Raw genomic sequence first — 20,533 nt, 5'->3', positions numbered from 1 at the left:
GTGCTTGCCTCCCAAGGTGAGGGCTCATCACATTGTGTAGATGATGAACACATTTCAACATGCCCAGTCTTCCTGCTTTCAAATTCTTAAGGTTGCTCGGCCTAATGGCATCCTGCATTTTTCAGGCTGAGGATGAGATCCCTCCAATGGGTCCTCAAGATGCAGTGGTCACAATTCTCAGGCAGGATGTCGGATCAAGTTCAGATTCCATTCTCGGTCTCGCAGGATCTTCTGTGGTGGGCCAACGGTGGACATTTGATGAAGGGGGCGCCGTTTTGGCAACTGTGGCCGTAGGGGACAGTAGTGATGGACACTTCCCTCACAGGATGGGGAGCCCATGCTGACGATCTGACCGGCAGCGGTCGTTGGTCTCTGTCGGAGTCCAAACTCCACATCAGCCTGTTAGAGCTGAGGGCCATCAGGCTGGCCCTGAAAGCTTTTCTGCCGTCTGTGCGGGAGAAGAGTGTCCTGATCATGACAGACAATACAGTGGCCATGCATTACCTCAACAAAAAAGGGGGGTAGGGACACTCCGGTTGTGCAGAGAGACGATGCAGCTCTGGTTCTGGGCAATCCAGCAAGGAATTTCACTCTCAGCAGTACATCTGGCCGGAGAGGGGAATGCGGCGGCTTACGCTCTAAGCAGGCACAGCACGGTCTCTCACGAGTGGGAGTTGGCTCAGGACGTCCTTCTGGAGATCTTAGCCCTTTAGGAACCCCACAAGCTGATCTCTTCACGACTAGCGCCAACCAAAAGTGCGAGAGATTCTGCTCAATGGAATTTCCTCCGAGAGGAGCCTTAGGAGACACATTGGTCATTCCCACTTCTGTACGCGTTTCGTCCGGTCCCCGTCATTCCTCAAGTGTTTACGGAGGTTGTAGAGGTTCGGATTCCACATGATCCTCATTGCTCCGGTTTGGGCAGGAGAGCGTGGTACACGGACCTTCTAGAAATGTCCATCTGCCCTCCACGCCGTCTTCCCCAGCGAGATGATCTTCTCTTGCGAGAGGGGGGTCGGGTTCTCCATCCAGAGGTGAAGACTCTCAACCTTCACACTTGGTATCTGAAAGGTTGAGATATAAGGATTGGGACCTCCCGGATGACATGATGGAGGTGTTGCTTTCGGCCAGGCGGCTGGCAACCAAATCCCTGTACCGTTGGAGTAAGTTTTGCAACTGGTGCAGAGGACACGATGTAGATCCTTTTCAGTGTTCCATTCCCATGGTTCTGTCTTTCTTTCTTTCTCTGGCCCACAGAGGCCTTCAAGTAGGTACCATTAAAGATTACCTGGCGGCGCTGTCCATCTTCAAGCGCTCGTCTGAAGAATGTTCTCATTTTAAGATTCCTTTGATTTCCCAATTTCTAAAAGGGCTCACTAATGTGTTCCCGCCCTTATGACTGGGTCCAAAAACTCCCCCTGTAGTGCGCATGAGGCTCACCCTAATATGAGTCTCTGCATGTACACATTTATTATATCGGTTCCATTTGCATATAGCAAAAAGGACATTTCCTCAGTACAGTTTGAGCATCCTTGAACCGGAGTCTACTCAATATTCCTTCTCTCACTCACTCATTCTGCACGGATCTTTGGCTTCTACACGTGTGCAAAAATGTTCTAACATACCTCATGTGCAATACACAGGAGGAGGTCTCCTAACATGCAGTTTTGCATATTTTGAAACCCACCCAGGTTATTCTGAGAATGTCCCTAATTATTTTGGACGCCTCTTTCCTAGAAGCCTCCCCTAACTTATGGTACTGCAATTCACCTCCACCTTTCCCATTGCCCTTTCAGTGATGTATTTCAACAACTTTCTGCACTTATTTCACTTTTCCTCACTTTCCCAGCATTATTTGTCTTGCAATTCTTTTCTTGCAGAAGCCTGCACTAATGCACAATGGTCAACTGCATCTCTAATCATGGCCTTTTTTCCAGCCCCACTAATTCCTTAGGCTGCGTCAGCATAAGCTCTGACAGCCTCTGGCAGTTCGATAGCTCCCCCATCTGTCGTGTCCGGACGCAGCCAGATTATCGCCCTACAATTGTATAACGGTAATGCTTAAATATCTTACCTTTGACCAACTGTCAGCAGCTTTTGTCCCCAAAAATAACAGCTAGAAGACTTTTACTGTCTTCTGTAGCTAATGTGCCTCTTAGTGACACTTTTCTAGTACATGTATCCGCTTCTCAGCACTAGAAGTCAAAAACTCGGGAGTTTGTACCTTAATTTACTCTTACTCATCGGGGATCAAGGTACATATTGTGATCTGGTTCGCCCTTTCTCTAGCAAGAGAAACTATGAAGCCCCAAACTCATTCTCATTTCTCATTATCTGTCTATAGCGAGGGCAATGGCTCTGCACCGTCTTTTACCTGGCAATGATCTCAATTTTGCTCGCATGAGGTGGCAACTTGCCCACACACACCATGAGGTTGTTTAAGTTGCTTTAACTGTGCCAGTGATTCTGACGCCCGAGATCCAAATACATCTAAACCTGACCATCTCCTTTTTTGCTCTGTCCTGGCCTGCATGTTTAAGGCAGAACAAACCTTTAACATTTTCAGTCTGATTTGGTGCAAGCCATTTACTGAAAAAAGCCTGCCAACGATGTACTTCATTTGTTTGTGATTTGTAACTTTTTCTCTTTCTCCATTTTTCTCAGCTGTGTCATTCGCAAGCTGTTATGTTCAATTAATAATTTTCGCCTGTGATGCGCAAGTGCTGCATGCCTTCTACTTTCTTAACATGAGCCAATTTTAACTTGGCAAACCCGTTTTTCCCTGAGGTTGTGCAGTGCTACGTTCCTGTTCTGTGAGTTCTTACTCACACTTTTCCCAACCTGCTGTCTCATCTATTTCAAAACAGCCTTTTTGGTTATAAAATGCAATTATTATTTTATTCTTGCATACTGCAGAATCTCAATTTCTCTAAATATAAATACGCAATCGCAAGGAATCAACTATTTTGTAGTCAGCTATTAACTTTACTGAAAAAATAAACCCTTCAATGTTCCCATTAATATGTGCTTTGCAAATGTGCATTTGCATTCTTGATTGCATTGTCTGTAGTGCGCAGATCAATTATATTTCCATACCTTTTGTATATGTGTCTGTATGTGTGTTTGTGTGTCCGTTCTTACGACAGTGCATCTTCATGGATGTCCACATATGTCAGTACAGTTTGCTATCACTTTACTTAAATTCTTTCATATTTCTTTTTAAACTGTATCTTAATATTTTTCCAAATTGGTTGTATTTATCTCCAAAAAGGTTTGTCAAATGATGTTTCTTCTCATATATTACTGTCACTTCCCATAACTTATTTACTGTGCTTGGTACAAGTACCATCTATTAACACATTGGCCTGCTTTTTGCTCTATTCTGCACATAAAAACACAATTTAAATCTCAGCTACACCTCTCTCAAATTGTGTGCTACTGGCCACTTTTTCTCTGACTTCATGTCCAAATGTCTTCTAAATTCTCAAACATAATATATACATATATATATATATATATATATCACTAAAAGCATCTCTTCCTCAATCAACACCTGTCTTCTGCACAAATTTATTTTGTGCAATTTTATAAATTAAAAATCTTTTTGCACTTCATGCTATAATTTGCACGGCACTATGTCTTTTATTCTCGGTTCCTGATCATAGTGCAAACTGAAAATGTATTTTATTTACACCAAATAACTCATGAGCATTTTTCAAACCTGCACCTATCAAAACAATTATTGCCAGCTAGCCTAACATAATAAAAGCACTGCCTCAAAATGAGGCACAGTTTATGCATCGTGTTAAAAAAAATGAGGCACAGTTTATGCATCGTGTTAAAAAAAGATGAAACCTCCATCATGTTTCATTATATAACAGTTTCTGTAATTGTTCAAACACTGTGTCAGCGTGGCTTTCAACTTCAATTTAGCCACTTCTCCTTAGTTCTAAAAACGCCCATTCATTCACATAAAGTTACCTTGCTCTGTTCTTCAAATAGACTTCCTTCTCTCTCATCTGTTAAGTTAACCATTACTCAATGTCATGTTTTTCATGCACAGTTCTAAACTACATTCTTTTTCAACAGATTGCCCACTGTGACCATGAATCACCTTATCTTTACTGCGTTGGGTCGTTAAATGGAACACTTATAATCTCCTTCTTCTTTACACAGGAGCTGTTTCGCATAATTGCAGCTCCCTGTTCCATGGCTACCCAATCTTATCTCTAAATGAAAAAGAAAATTCAATGTGGTTTTATACCGTTGGACATTTTCCAAGCCCTGGAAGAGGTTAACATCATAAATATAAAGATTTAAACTTGTGTCTGCTGGCATTTCTCCATCGCAGAGCTTTCAAAGTGCCCATGCATTTCTTTTTTTTTTTTTAAATGTACAAATCATTCTTAAAAAGGCATATCTTCTCTACTCTTCGTTTGTAACAAGCCAAATGCGAAACCATACCGTATTAGACTATTTGGACAGCTCAACTTGCCTAACTTTAGCGAATGCAAGGATTAACTCCACACAGGCTGGCATGTTTTTCTACAGAGGCTTAAAGGGAAGCAGTTTCTTCCTGGTTTTTTTTCCATTTATTTCACCAAATGTCATTTTTATTAACATTAAAACAATGCAAACCTGTTTCTTTTGACCTATAGTATCTATTTATCTCAGAATGTTTTATAATTGATCACTTTTAATTCTTGGCTCAATGCCAACTTTGTACATCAACTTAAAAATGCATTTTCTTTCTCTTAAATCATAAACAAAAACATACAGTGCACACATTGGGACATAAAGACAACAAATAAAACAAAACATAATCAAATAAAACAAACAAACAAACAAACTCAACCGGTTACATAAATCTCCTATGGTCTCCCTTCCAAGACACATCTTGCCCTCTAAAAATATTCCAATTTGGAATTTAAGTTAACCCCTTTGAAACCACCTTTAAGTGGGACCGTCTCCTAGTATCCCGCTATGTGTTCAAACTTCTGCTAATGCTCTTTAAAGCTTAGGTACAGGGTGAATTCTATTGTTGTGGCCTCTCTCACGACACTCATTGCTCGGCCACACTAAAGTCAATTATTTCACTACCTCAATTGCTTGGCCTCTCTCCAGTCAATTGCTCATTATATATACTACTCATTTCTTAAGCTATGTCTTCCCCATTTTCCTGTTACACCCTAAAAACATTGATTTCCACCCCCCCCACAACTGATAATTTTGTTTCTGAAAGCTGCGCAAACATTAACTCAAATTTTTATCTTCCAAGTGTAGGTTCCCCAAGTGACTTTAGTTTTTTCCTAAAATAAAATTCAAAAATATATATATCCCAGGGTTAACATGGTTCCGGAATCCTGGCAGAAAGCAGTGATAGTCCCAATTTACAAAAAAGGAGCGAGACACGAACCAGCGAGCTACAGGCCTATCGCCCTTTTGGACATAATAGGCAAAATATACGCAACCCTCCTGCTTGAGCATTTCCGAGCATGGGGAAAAGACAGCCAGTCTAAAGATCAATTACAAACGGGTTTTCAAAAAAAATGGGTGTACCTCAATCAACCTAATGTTAATAAACATCTTGAAAGCCAAGGTCAAAGAGGGTGCACCAAAGGTCTATCTGGCCTTGGTGGACCTCTCAAAGGCATTCGATAAGATCGACCGGCCCAGACTGTGGTCGAAGCTGCAAGGTTGGAAATGTCCAATTAAAATACTTGATCCCATAAAAGCCCTCCATTCGCATACGAAAATTAGAGTTAAATTAAACCATCATGGCACCCTATCAGAGATCATCATCATCGTGAATCGAGGTGTTAAGCAGGGTTGTCCCCCAGCACCGACACTGTTTATAGCATTTCTAGGTGACTACCAACTCTTAGAAACCAAAATCCGATCTTTCCCCCCGAAAATCGGGAAAACTGAGATCCCAAGGCTATTTTATGCGGATGACGTCATTTTGATCGATCAGACGAAAGTGGGCCTAAAAAGGAAATTACTTAACTTGGAGAACTACATTGCTGAAAACCACCTGGAGCTAAACAAAACAAAGACAAACATTCTGGTGATGGAGAAAGTTCCCAATAAATCAACGAAAAAACTAAATTTGTTCCTCGACAACACCAGAATCGAAATAGTAAAAAATTTCAAATATCTAGGGATTCAAATGGACAGCTCCAGAACAGAAAAGAGTCTCCAAAACCAACTATGGGAAAAAGCGAAATGCCTGACCGCCCAAACAAGAGCAGTTGATCGCAAGTTCGGAAAATTTTCACTGATACCGGCAATAACCTTTTACAAAGCCAAAGTGGTTCCAGCTTTGGCTTATGGAATGGAGGCCTCGCTTTACTTCCCACGTAACACCTGGAGCAAATTAGGTTATGTTTGGAAAACAGTGTTAGCCCTTCCTAAATCGACTGCAATGCCGGCTAACAGGAGAGAGCTGGGGATTGTGTCATTAGCGTCCATGGTAGATCAAAGTGCTTATGCGTATGTATAGAAGAATAATCATGTCTGACACACTACCCATCTTTAACATCATAAAAGATGAAATTGAAACAGGCAAATGTGAGGCTCTGAAAAAATGGGTAAAAGCTAGAAAGGATGATCTGGCAAAAATAGAATGTACTGAAAAAGAGCTGAAAGAAAATCCAGATCGAATTAAAAGAAAAACGGAAGAAACAGACTGGATTCTGACAACAGAGAAAGCGGTGGGGAATAAACTTCTAAACCACCTGCCTCCAACATTCAATAAGGCGAAAAAACCACTGAATTACTGTGCTAAATTCCCGGACAAGAACCTGAGAATCTGTATTATGAGAGCAAGACTCAACCTACTGCCAACCAGAGAGGTCATAACAATCAGAGGAGCTTCAACCGACAAGCGATGCCGCCTTTGCAAAAAGGAATATTCCATCGAAACATTGAAGCACCTTGTGATAGAGTGCGTAAAAATGAACGAAAACAGAAACATCTACCTCCCCTCGCTGGCGGAAAACCTCTGGATATTCCAAACGGACGATCTGTGGAACAGATTAATTTCTGGCGAGAACACAAGATGGACCACAGATTTGTCCAAACTTATCGAACTTGCTTTTGATCAGATTAACTGTCTACAGCCCGACGGCTGCACTTCGCAGGATCCTGACTCAGGATAAAGAAATGAAGAATCAGGAATTAAGTATTTAAGCAAGCTTAAGTGTCTTGGCCAGCTTTGGGGAGTTTTCTGTAGTTTCTCTGAGAACAAGCTCCTGAAGACATGGAAGTTTTGACAAAACTTAGTTGTAACTGAGTAAAGTTCAAATAAAAAAAATAAAAAATATATATATCTTTTTTCTAAATTGCTTCTCCCAAATATGAATTTTCAAATAATTAAATATTTTTGAAGAACCTTTAATTTACACTCAATTTTAAATTTCTTGGAACATTTCCAAAAAGGACTCTGAAATAATCTTTCTTGGAAATTTGCCAAAAATAAATAGTCCCCTTCACTGGCCTAATGCCAAGGCCCTCTGTCATGCTGCTAGGGTTCTGAGCGATCTCTTCCCTTCCTGCCCTTGCTAGGGTGTGGGCATCTGCAGTCTGCTCTCATCTATCCCCTCTCCCAGACCCCCATAGCATAGCTTACCTATCTCTCCAGGATCTTTGGACTGTCATCTTAAGTCTCCTGGCTCAGGCTCGCCAAATGTTCTGGATCATCCGACCACCCTCACTGTCTGGGCTTTGACATCTCTTGGTGTCAAAGGGAGACACTGGAGCAAGCAGGACACTTAGGCAATTTTCAGAAGTCATCAGGTTTTTATTTTCTTCCAGCAGGCGATGCACATCATACATCTTGGACACCTCAGGAACTCTGCCCTAATTGCTAAATTTACCCAGCCTTGTATACAGTCCTAGGGAGGTAATCTAATGGTTTGGTCAAAAAGACAACCCCTTCGTATCGAAGATTTGTTAACTCATATGGCATGATCAATGAGCTGTTCTTCTTTCTACTTTGTGATTCGCCGGCCTATCTGCCACTCTACTGGCCCATCTGCCACTCAAGCCTAGTCTAAACCAGTTCTACCCACTCCTAGCCCGCTCCCTTGTACCCTTGATGAACCCTTCATAAAAAACTGTCCATTGAGGTCAGAGTGAGTTGGAACAAAGTGACCATTTTGTCTGCTCAACCAAGTATCCATTTTAAAGTGCCTGATCTTATCACAAAACCTAAAATGGCTGCCCTCATTGGGAAATGTAAGACATTCCCAAATTTGCCTTAAACTTGGGACCTGTGCTAATTTTGATTTAGATTCTTTGATAATATATCCTAACATTTACTTCCTGACACATTCTCTACTGTTCATGTTATTCTGACTCCGGAACTAAATCATCCCTTAAAGCGCTGTCCTATAAAGCACTATAATACACATTTTTACACCATTTAGAGTAAATAATCACCCCACCAAGTCAACTACGTTCGGTATGAGGGGGGTCTGGCTCCACTACATTCAGTTTGAGGGAGGTGGGGATAGTCATTCCTTTACAGCTCGATAATTGTAGAATGCTTAATGCAGCTCCAGGAATCTTAAAGCACCTTGAAAATGACTGTAGAACAGTAGTCAGCCTGCAAGCGATTGGAGGTGAAAAACAGAAGACCGAGCAGTTATTTTGTTCTTGGATTGCCGCGAGACCCTTACCAGGGTCCATTGGATAAGGTAAATCCTCCTCATGCCCTTAACCAGGAAGGTTGGGAGAGAACTTGAAGGAGCTGCCATCTCCAGTTGACATGGTCCTGTGTACCAGTGTCTCAGCAGTAGACCGGCCCTGTCCAACATCAGGTCACTTCAAATGGGCCTCTGAAGTGGGTGAGGTGAGTCGTGCTCACCCCATGGAAGTATTTATCTTCACCTTGGGCATTCTGTTTCCCAATAAAGTTCCACGTGAAACCTTTTTTTCTCAAAAAATTATTCAGTTAGAGGGAAGAAGATTTCATCATCTTATATGCTCATTTTGACAAATTGGACAAATTCTCTGATGCCGTCCCTTCTCCCTGGGGGGTCGAGGGGGTGTAGCCACTTCCCATGAGGCCAGAGAGGTGAGGCCGCTACCCGATAGTCGCCCTGTGGGTGATACTCTGTGGGTGGATCTCATGAGGAGGGATCCCCTTTATGGGACTAGGGACAACTTCTGGGGTGAACGCAGTACCCACAACATATTCATTTATGTGTTTACATAGCCATTCCTGTAACAAGTACTGAGTCGAGTAGGAGCAAGGATGACCTACAGAATGTCTTAATTAAAGTTACTGAGAGGATGAAGAAGCACGGAGCAATGCAGAGTTCCCCATCGGAACCAACATGAGCAGTCTAGACAACTTGGAACAAGTAAGACCAACCTGATAATTAAAACGAAAAAGGGACTGACCTACGAGTCAGACCATTCCTGCAGGAACCAGGAAACTTTGAACCAATTGGAGGAACAGGGACGCCAGGAGTGCAGAGGCCAAGAGACTTGGCTGCCGGCAGAGGTGTCCCCAACAGCTCTGCTGTGGTTGGACCAAGGAAGGAGGCAGGGTCCATGGCAGCCAGCTGACATGGAGAGCTGCAGCGCGTGTAAAGCTGGAAACATGCAGCCCAGGAACAGGGGAAGGCTGCGAGGCCGTTGTAGCCCCTGGAGAGACCGTGAAAAGCCAGAAAGGAGAGAAGCGCACAGACCACTGGAGGTCGCCGGTAAGAACCCAGAAGAGGTCTGGGTAGGTGGGATGGTTGGGGGGTGCACCGGAGGGCAGAAAAGTCACAAAGAACGGGTCTGGGACCCACACCTAATAACAAACTGCCTCCAAAGTTGTCTTTTTCGTCACAGTACCTAGCAGGATAGTGATCCAGGTCTGCAGCATCACAAGGAGAGAATCTCATGGGTCTGGGGCTTGTACCCTTTTATGAAGAGTAACCAAAGTCATCTTCATAGTCACAGTACCTGGCAGGATAGTGAACCAGGTGGGCTGAGAGACAAAAACCGAGAACGACTTTGGGAAAGAAGACATTCCCCCAGGAGTTGTGTATTGAAAAGTAAGCCTGAAGAAAGGCCAGGGAAGAGAGTCCTTCCCCGTTGGTATTGTGAACATTGTGAGAAGCCTGAGAAAAGTTAAGGGAAGGGAGTCATTCTCTTTACAACAGGGTCTTGTAGTTGGAACATTGCTTTATTTGTGAACTGAGACTTTTCAATCTGGAACTTTGTGTGATACCTTTGAAAGGGATTGCACCCGGGCAAGTGAGTCCTACTCAAAAGTCCCGTCCCCTTTCCTCCATCCTTATGGGCGTCCCCCAATATGGGGATGGTACCGGAACCTTTGGCAGCAAAAAAGTTTGCTTCCCCTTTAAATTTAGTATAGCGCGCAGGGCCGGGCGTGGTAACGCTCCTCGTCGCCTCACCTCAGTCCTTTTTTCCACACAGACAGTGTCGGGCCTGATAACTAGGCGCAGAGACTTTTTTTAACTTTCTGCTTGCTCCCTGTTGTTTTATTTTTCAATCTTCTACACTGCCTTTCGGGGGCCTCGCCTCCCCCGGCGCATGCCTCGTGCAGGAGGATTCACAAGATGTACGTCCTGCGACGGCCCGTTCCCGGCCTCAGACCCCCATGCACTCTGTCTTGAATGCCTGGGGCCCCACCACCTCTGGGACACATGCACAGCGTGCAGCTCTCTGTCACCAGGCATTGAACAATCGGTTGTCATGTTGGAAGGAGATCTTCCACGCTTCTCCTCCATGTCATCCTAAGATGTTAGTTTCCAGGACCTCACGTCAAGACAAGGTAGGCCCTTTGTTTAATATGGCTCCTCAGCGCGGAGACTCCTTCCCAGGGGTTTCCACGGATTCAGGTTTTGGCAGGCTTGAGGCCGTTAAGGCTACCGGCTCCCAACCCGAGTGGCCTGGGGGCTCTTCTGAGTGATTTTTTGGCAGACCGGAAGCCGGCAAGGTTACCTCCTCGCAAGACGAGGACCTCAGTAGCTCTATCGGGTGGTACACAGAGAGACGATCAAGTTTGTCCTAGTCATCGCCCTTAGGGGACAAGAGATCGTCGTGTTCTACCTCCTAAAGGCATTACTTGGCTCAATCCAGCTTGACTACCAGATCAGTGGCTGAGGACGCACAGCTTACCAGAGCCACCTCAGAGGTCGTGCGTCAGGGTGATTCGACTACTGCCTATCATGCCGAGGGCTCTCGGTTTTCCAGACCGGTCTCCGAGGTCGACGCTTCTGTTTTGGGTTGAAGCCCAGAGGGGTGTCCTCCCATGTCGGAGCCAGCACATGGCGCAGGGCTGTCGTGCCCTCCTGCTCAGGGTGTGGCGCAAGGTCCCAATATAGCGGACAATCATGTGGCTGAGGCTGCTAGACTGGCGGCCATCTTGGATTCGAGTCAGGGCCTTCCCGTGATTTTGCCCGTTGAGTAGGCCATGCAAGAAGGTGCCAGTCCCCTTCCCTCTGGAAGCGGCGCCGGACCTTAGTAGTTGGTCTCCTCAGAGATACATCTATCCATTGCAGCCTTACGGCTACATGCCTCACACGCCTGCGCGCTTTGATCAGGAATAGAGTCTCTGCGCTGCTAAACTCGCTGGCACCTGTGTCCCAGGACCCGGACTCCCCTCAGCCTGGAAAAAAGGGGCGGGAGGGGTGGTGATGACGACGAACCCTCAGCATCTGTAAAGGCCTTTGAAGATCTCTGCAAGGCCCTACAGGAGGTGATGAGAGTCCCCTGGCCAGAGGAGGCCCCCCAGGAGTGCTAGCAGCGGTTTTGGGCAAGCGCACCACGAGCCGGTCTGGCATTCTGCCCCAGAAAGATGGTCTGCAGGTGGCAAGAAAAGTCTGGGAGAAGCCCAGGGTCAAAGCCCCGATGAGCAAACAATTAGACAGCAGGTTCAGGCTTGCGGATGGGGGAGCCATTCCCCCTGGCCTCCCACCCCTAGCCTCACTCTTCAGTGGAGGCTGGGGCCTTGCTATATCCTAAAAAATCATCCATGTCGGCTTCCACCGCAGGAGCCTCCTCCAGCTGTCTGTTCAAGGCCCTTCAGTCTTCTAGCAAACAATGCTGCGTCATCTCAGGGCTGCATTTACGGCAGGTTAATGCCGACGCCCTAATAGCCGCAGATAACCAGAAAATGTGGAGAGAGCTTGGGGAGTTTCTGCCTGACCTCCCCCAGAGAGACAAGCCTCCTTCAAGGCGATTGTGCAGGATCTCATGTAGTCTTCTGTCTCTCACATCGACAGTCATCAGAGGACTGTTCCTGAGCATCGAGATTTCACGGATGGCGTGGATACATGCCACTAAATTCTTATCAGATGTACAAGGGGAGGAATGATAGCTCCGGGGCAATGCATTTGTCTTGGATGACAACAACGCGGCGCAACACAGGTTCGAATCCCGATCCCACACTTGGAAACCACTTGCTGGTATTAAACGTGTTATAAATGAACAATAAAATGAATAAAGAGCGGAGCCTAGATCTTCCCTTCGATGGCTCAGATGTTTTTCATTAGTCCATCGATGACAGGTTGACACAGAAGCCCTCTATAGGGACCGCCAAGTCCTTCCCTCAGTCTTAGGGCCCGACCAACTTCAAGCCCTGCACTTTCTTCAGCTTCAAGGGATTTCGGAACTGCGGTGCACAGAGGCCTGACGGGTCTCCCAGTGACCACAGTAGGAAGCATCAGAGGACTTTGCCCTGGTTTATCTGCTCCCCCTCCTCCGCCCCCACCCCCGACGCCAAGAAAAAGTGACATCAAGGTCTGGGAACACAGCTAGCCTGTAGAGGGGCGGCTGGCTCTCTTACAGGACAGCTGGACAGAGATCAAGAGTCCTTGGATCTCATCTATAGTCTCGACAGGCTTCAGTCTTCCTCTTCCTTTTCCTCTGCCACCCTTTCATCCTCTGCGTGTGGTAGGGCCCCCGGCTCTTTTACGGGAGGTCCTCTCTTTTGGAGATGCGCCGGTGGAACCGGTTCCTCAGTCAGACGGGGGCTCTGGCTTCTGCTCCAGGATTTTTGCGTTACAAAGAACAACCCGGCTGGCCTGAGGGTAGTCCTGGACCTTTCATTTCTCAACCAATGTCTTACAGCTCGAACTCTTCAAGATGATTACCCCCGCACACATAGCAGAATCTGTGTGCAGAGGACTGGATGTGTTCCCTAGACCTCAAGGATGTGTACCTTCATGTTCCCATACGCCAGCCGCATCGGAGGTTCCTGCGGTTCACGATAGTCTTGCCACATCCAGTACAAGGTGCTTCCTTTTGGCCTCAATTTGGCCCCTCGTGTGTTCACAAAGCTGAGGAATATGGTGACTGTCCTCCTGGAGGGCCACCACTTGTTTCCTTAACTGGACGACTGACTGGTCATGGCCAGCTCACCCTAGGGGGCAGTGGACTCCTGCCAAAGGCTGGTGGACTTTCTTTACCAGCTCAGCTTTTCCCTCAAGAGACGGAAGTCGCTGCTGGTCCCCGCCCAGAATTTGGTCTTCCCTGGCGTGCGCTTGGACACAGCTGTGCCACGGGTGTTCCCCGCCACCGAGAGGCTCCCTCTGAAAGTCGATAGGGCATTTTCTGGCCTACTCGACCACCTCGGCATGGTGGTTCCAGCACCTCCTGGGGCTTATGGTAATTTGCGTGCTCACGGTGCAGCACGCCTGCCTCAGGTTGAGGCACCTCCAGCTCCACCTGGTGAGCCAATTAGGACCAGGATACAGGTTCTCAGTCGGACAGGATCCCAATACCCTGCTCCTCCTCCCGGATCTTTGCTGGTGGCTAATGGATGGCCACGTGTCATTGGGAGCCCCCCCTTTACCCGGCCGGAGCCCATTCTAGCAGTGACGACGGATTATTCCCTTTCGGGCTGGGGGGGCCACTCTAGAGGGCTACTCGATTCATGGCGCATGGTCCAGAGCGGAAGCCCTCTTGCATATCAATCTGCTCGAGCTCAGGGCAGTGGGCCCGGCATTCCAGGCTTTTCTGCCCTTTATCAGGCACATTGCTGTGCTGGTCAGGACAGACAATTCCACGCCAGTGTTCTACCTGAACAAGCAGGGTGGCACCCGCTCCCCCCCTCCTGTGCATGGAGGCAGTATCGATCTGGGAATGGGCACTGACAGAGGGGATTCGAATTTCAGTAGTCCACTACCCGGGGGAAGGCAATGCTGAAGCCAACCAGCTGAGCCCCTTGGGGGTACAATACCTACGAGTGGGAGTATCACATAAACTCCTTGCTGCCCCTGTTCCAGCACTGGGGGCTTCCTGATCTGGACTTAATCACATCTCCTCTGTATGCCAAGTGCCCACGGTTTGCTTCATCGGCAGGACATTGGGCGGGGGGTAGGGTCTCTGGGAGATTTCCTGGCACAGCCAGAGGTGTTGTGTTCCCTCCTTCCCCATTGCTCCAGGGGACCCTCTGCAAATTCCAGGCGTCAGTGGGCTACAGCATAATCCTGTTTGCCCCCTCCCCCTCCCCCCCCCCCTGGCCTTCAAGGGCTTGGTTCTCAGATCTGCTGCAGTTGTGCTCCCAGAGGCCTGTCCATTTTCAGATCCCAAGCAGGGCCTTCCTGGCTTAGCACGGCGGGGCAGTGGAGCACCCGGACCCAGCCAGGCTGGCCCTAGCAGCCTGGTTACTTACCAGCTGAGACTACAGCATGCTCAATTTCCGGATGACAATTGGGACATCATATAGGAGGCTCTCTACCCGGTCCCAGTATAAGATATGGATAAGGTTTTGCCACTTGGCTCGCGACAAGGGGCTATACCCCATCACCTGCTCCCTGTATGACGTGCTGGCGTTCTCCACACATCTGGTCAGTTCTAGCATGCAGGTAGATACCTGCCACACCTATTTTGCTTCCATTGGGCCCTAAAAGAATTCCCTAGAGCATGGTCAGTGAGCTGCAGGCATTGTCGTCATGCATTTCATAACGACAAGGTAATCTTGCGCACATGCATCCACATTATTTGCCCAAGGTGGTCTCTCCATTCCATTTGAATCAGGAAATCTGCCTTGCCAGTGTTCTTCCTGGACCCTCAGTCGGAGGCAGAAAGGGCTCTACATTTCTTGGACCTCAAGAGAGTCCTCAAGTTCTACCCCTCAGACGAAATACTTCAGGAAGTCTGAGGCGTTGTTTTTCACTTTCAGGCCTTGTCCCCCAGCTTTCAAAGCTTCCATCTCCTTTTGGATGGTTCAGGCCATTTCGGAGGCATATACAGCCAAGGGCAAACGGGTTCCGGAGGGGATTCATGCACATGCGGTCAGGGCTAATGCCATGGCCGTTGCATTTCAGAGACCTGCTTTTTGGGATGTCCTCTGCAAGGTGGCTACTTGGGCCACTCTGTCGGCCTTCTGTAAGCACTATTCCCTGGATACCAGCTCCAGGCACGATGCAGAGTTCGGTCAGGTGGAACCTGTTTGCTTCGTCCTAGATATGAGGCAGGTTGTCACATCTCTACCCTATGGTCTTGTTCTGTGGAATCACCCACAACGATGGAGGAAAGGGGACTGGACGTACAAGGCCTGCGCTCTAAGGCTCAGGACCTGTCTTTCCCAGTCTGCCATGGATGCCAATGCCACCCAGTTCCCTGGTCCCAAAGCCACCTATCCAGAACTATGACATTGCTGACAATGCCGCAGGTATTGTGATATTATCGGAAACCTATCACTACACATTTCCGACCAGACCGATCCTCTAACACAGGCACAATATCCTTATTGTTTCCTTAATTTTGCTGCATCACTATGTATGCGATATGCTGATATCATCATTCACCATAATTTACAGAGAGTCTGTAGCTACTGGTAATCTATCTTGATGCAAATGTTACCCTCACATTTCCCATGGCCGCTTGTTCTGCTGTGCATGCCTGTGCCTCCGTATCCACCCTATGCCTGCGTATTATGTCGCGTATGCATGTGAAGTCGTATCTGGCGCTAGCCTCTGGCAGCTACCTCTCGCTACATGTGCGCGAAGGTCCCCCAGCTCCATAGTCTCCCTATGCCCCCCCCCCTTTGGTCGCCCGCTGCTAGGCAATGTCTCCCCCCCACCGCCTTGGTCGCCCGTTGTTATATGATGTCCCCCCCACCTCCTTGGTTGCTCGTTATATGATGTCTCCCCATCCCCTTGGTCGCCCATTATATATGTCCCCCACCCCCTTTGTCGCCCGTTGTCATGTGATGTCTCCACCCACCCCCTTGGTTGCCCGTTGTTATATGATGTCCCCCCCACCTCCTTGGTTGCTCGTTATATGATGTCTCCCCATCCCCTTGGTCGCCCATTATATATGTCCCCCACCCCCTTTGTCGCCCGTTGTCATGTGATGTCTCCACCCACCCCCTTGGTTGCCCGTTGTTATATGATGTCGCCCCGCGTCCCCTGATCGTCTGTTTTGCTGCATCACTTGCTTCTGCCACCTTTCAAGATATGGTTGGCCATCATATCTATTCTACTGGATCTGTCTTTATGCATTGTATATGCCGCCCCCTCAACATAGGGTTAGGCTGCTTGTCTTTGCCGCCTTTACTGACTCGTTGCATTACCTGCTGCTGCCACCCCTCAAGATGGGGCTGGTCATCATGTTTATGCCACCGGATTGATTTTATGCATTGTATGTGCCGCCGCCCTCAACATAGGGTTTGGCAGCCTGTCTGGGCCACAATTACTGACTCTTCGCATTACTTGCTGCTGCCACCCTTCAAGATGGGGCTGGACATCATGTTTTATGCTACCTGATTTGACTATATGCATGATTTGCTGCTGCCCCCCTGCAAGTTGGGGTTAGGCAACATGTATGTATATCTGTTCCTCACAAGCACTTATGTCACTAAAGTAAGACTTCTAAACAGCACTGCAATGCCCAAGGGCAGTTGTGTGCTTTACAAATGCAAATAAATAAGTATGAGTATTTAAAGTTACTCACTGTAGTGACTAGAGTACTCATAGTCCGTAGTACCCTTTCCTCCATACGTCCCGCCCACCTTCCCCAGCTTGTTGTCAGGGGCTAATATATTCAGCATAGCTAGGTATCTACGCTTCCAATATGTTAAAAGGGGACTGAGGTGAGGCGCCGGAGGGTAGGGCCTTGGGGAAGGGGGGGGGTGCAGGGTTTCCCACATCTGGCGCCGTACCCCCAGGCGCTATACTACATTTAAAGGGGAGGCTTCATGTTTCACTGCCAAAGGTTCCGGGACCGTCCCCATGTTGGGGGACGCCCACAAGGATGGAGCAAAGGGGACTGTGGACTATGAGTACTCTAGTCACTACAGTGAGTAACTTAAATTTCCCCTCAGGAAATAGTCCCTGCAGACTACTGGCATGGTAGTCCGCTCTACAGAAGAAGGGAGCATTTCTTCTACATTAAGAAGGCTCACAAACCTTTTTGTTGAGTTAGAAGTGTAAGGGAAGGAAATAGGTTTTGACAGAGGACAGTGAACTTTTGGTTATGGGCATTCTGACATATCCTTAGTATTAAGTTGATGGGAGGAAACCCCTTTTAGTCATAGGGTCAGGTAGGCTTTTTCCTTTATTTTCTCACAAATAAGTCTTTAGTAACTATCATGCCACCTGTGTGTCTCCTCCTTCCACACCCTTACACAAAGCAGAATGGTCTGTTTCAGTCATTCTGTATGGGGGCAATCTTTGCTATTGTATTAAGAGTCTTACCAGCTGATGTCTACTCCCAGAGTGCTTTGTCTGCAAGAAGTCGGGAGGGGCACAGGTGCTGTGAGTGGTCTGAGATTGTGGGACATCTTTTATCTTTAACTTCTCTCTACTCAGTTTACTTACTCTCACTGGCTACCTTACACAACAATCTCCAGTAATGACCACCCTGGTGTGACATCCCCATTGTGCTGGGATGGTTTTCCGTTAAAGAACTGGTCGCCTCCTGTTCTCTTAGGAAGATGACTAGCTTTCCAGCAGAGAACTAAGTGAGCTTATAAGGCTGGACCCAACAGTCTGTTTTGGGTGAAACTCAGCCCTAGAAAGTTATGCATGAAACTCTAACCGTTGACTGTCACAAAAAAGCAGGTTGACCATACAATGACATCAAATGTATTTTGGCCAGTATCACTTGATCTTTATATGGCACTATATCAAACCAGATTTGGCTTTATATTTATATTTCACCAATGAATCTGCCACCAGGCCTTTAGGATGTATAGTTATTTCTGATGGTTGTGATTCTGCTTAGAATCTCATACTGTGCATATAGTCCGACATCTAGTGGTAATCGCGTAGTATTGCATCTCGTCTTTCGAGGATCGAAAGGGGCCATCGACATGGGCGTGCCTCTAACAATATCCCTAACGTGGCGTGTAGTGTACCCAAAATCCCTTGACGTCGAGGTCCCTCAGATTGTTTTTTCCGCCCAGCTAGCTGGTTGCCTTATGCAGAGCTCTTACAAATTGCAAATTAAAATCTTTGTCCACGACGTCCGGTCGTTAATAGATATTCGTCCCCTTCATCGATGACTACTTGCCTGCCACCGCCGAAGACCGCGAGAGACAACCCCAGACTTCGACAGCTGGTGCTCAGGTCGACACTGTCGACCGCGTGGCTTGTCGGGCCATCTGGCCGGCCTATACAGTAGGGACAGTGGAAACTGGGGGTTTTCTATTTCTTTTCAAGAATGTATTTTCTTCTCCCCTCTCTTTGCCCCTCTGTTTTTTTGCCGTCGCTATAAACACGCGCTATGGACAGGACACCTTTTAAATTTTGCCATTCTTGTAAAGGCAAGTACCCTTGGAAGGACACGCACCGGAGGTGCAGTACCCTTGGAAGGACACGCACCGGAGGTGCAGTAAGCGTCTCCCTCACGATCACCATGAGGCATCCTGTCCGTCTTGTCAGCTCTTGCGTCCTAAGATGATTAAAGAGCGTTGAGTTAAACAGTGGGCGGCCTATGCCATGATGCAGGCCGAGGGTAGCTCCCCCCGTTGCAACAGGCCCCAGGAGTGAGGATGAATTTAGCGACAGCCGTTGCTCCGATACGGATGGCATCGACCTATCTTTGGAGCAATCATGCTCTGAGCCGTCCGTCCCCGGCAGGCAGACTGAAGGTTGTGCTATGGGCAGTGGACATCCCGGCGACAGGAACACACCCACTATGCTCAAGGCTAAACCCACAACCCCCCCGTACTGCCTCGACTGATTCATAGGGACGGTCCAAGATGCCATTGGGTATGCTGATTTCTTCGACAGAACCCGCTGATCCACGGGGTCAGCAGCCCTCCCCGCAACCGCGTAAGCGGCATGCGTCTGGGCATTCCACTGACAAGGGCGTCGGCACCAAAATTCATAAGGCCGTCTAGGCCGTCAAGGCGTCTCTTAAGAGCGCGCCGATGCAAAAGGTTCTGGCAATGTCAAAAACGACGGAAAAGCCACTAGAACAGACGAAACCCCTCCCAGAGATGCCGAACATCCGCGAGAGTCTCGCAAAGATTGTTTCGGCAGCCAATAATCCCAAAGACACATCGAAAGACACGTCCACACGCAGAGAAAGGCAAGAAGACTATTCTGAGGGCCCCGAGCCACTATCTAAGACCCTCTCTGATAAATCTCGACGCTCTAAGCAGGTAGATCCCCAAGAGAAGCCCTTTCCCCCTCTATATCCCTCCGGCTCCTCCTTATGGACCAGGGATCGGTTTGAGGGGTGTATGAATAGGCTTGCAAAATTCATAGACTTTTCAGAAAGGTTTACCACACCTAAAAGGCCTAGTGAGGTGGACCTTTACCCCACTGTCTCAAAATTTCAGAGGACTTCCTGTCCACTTCATGAGGAGGTGTTTGATTTGACAGATCAGGAAGAGGTTCCTCAGGACCCCTTTTTACAGGAAGATGATCCCTTTGTGGACCCCACTGACCAGGCCCCAGATTGGGGGAGTATGAGCCACTAGTAGATAAACCACCATGGATGTCGCCTACCAATACCACAGACCCAGAAACAATATGTATCGATCCTCACGCATCTCCACCTCTTAGACAGGCATCTCCTATAGATGAGCTGATGGCATTTAATGCCATTGTGAAGAAAGCAGCGAACATTACCAAATTGCCACGCAAGAAGCAGTGCAAGACTTTGACTTCGTGGAGGATATTCTGAAGGAGAAGCCGCCTGCCAGTTAGGCTATACCTTTACTGAACTCCCTTAAAAGGCGTATCGCCCCCTCTTTACTGACACAATCACAAACCAGGGCTGTGAACCCACGGGTGGAGAAACTTTTTCACCCCTCCCCTACAGACCCTATCTACATTTGGGGACATGCCACCCCAGAGTCCCTGGTTGTCACTACAACTAGAAAAAGAGCAGGGGTACCCTTGTCCACGGGTGAGTCACCGCCGGACTAGGACTGCAAAAAACTGTATGCCCTGGGAAAGCGCGTCACTACAGCCTATTCCACCAAAATTGACAACAATTACCACACTGTTGGCCAGCTATTGCAATGTTTAGTGGAACCTGCTCGAGGAGGTCCCAGAGCCAGTACATTCACGTTTACTCGCAGTTGTCAGAGGGGAGGCAGGTAAAT

The 20,533-nt window shown here is 47.6% G+C and overlaps 1 protein-coding gene across 5 annotated transcripts in view; it reads left to right on the top strand.

Annotated features, from left to right (window-relative positions):
* LIG3 (DNA ligase 3) overlaps window positions 1–20,533 on the top strand; it is a 1,054,678-nt gene that overhangs the window by 746,853 nt on the left and 287,292 nt on the right. The gene's annotated exons all lie outside the window — the stretch shown is intronic.

This window comes from Ambystoma mexicanum, chromosome 9 (genome assembly GCF_040938575.1).
Source record: "Ambystoma mexicanum isolate Mex_15411 chromosome 9, UKY_AmexF1_1, whole genome shotgun sequence".
In the NCBI taxonomy this organism is placed as follows: Eukaryota; Metazoa; Chordata; class Amphibia; order Caudata; family Ambystomatidae; genus Ambystoma; species Ambystoma mexicanum.
Note: the sequence above shows the minus strand (reverse complement) of the source record. Positions and strands in the feature narration are given on the sequence as shown.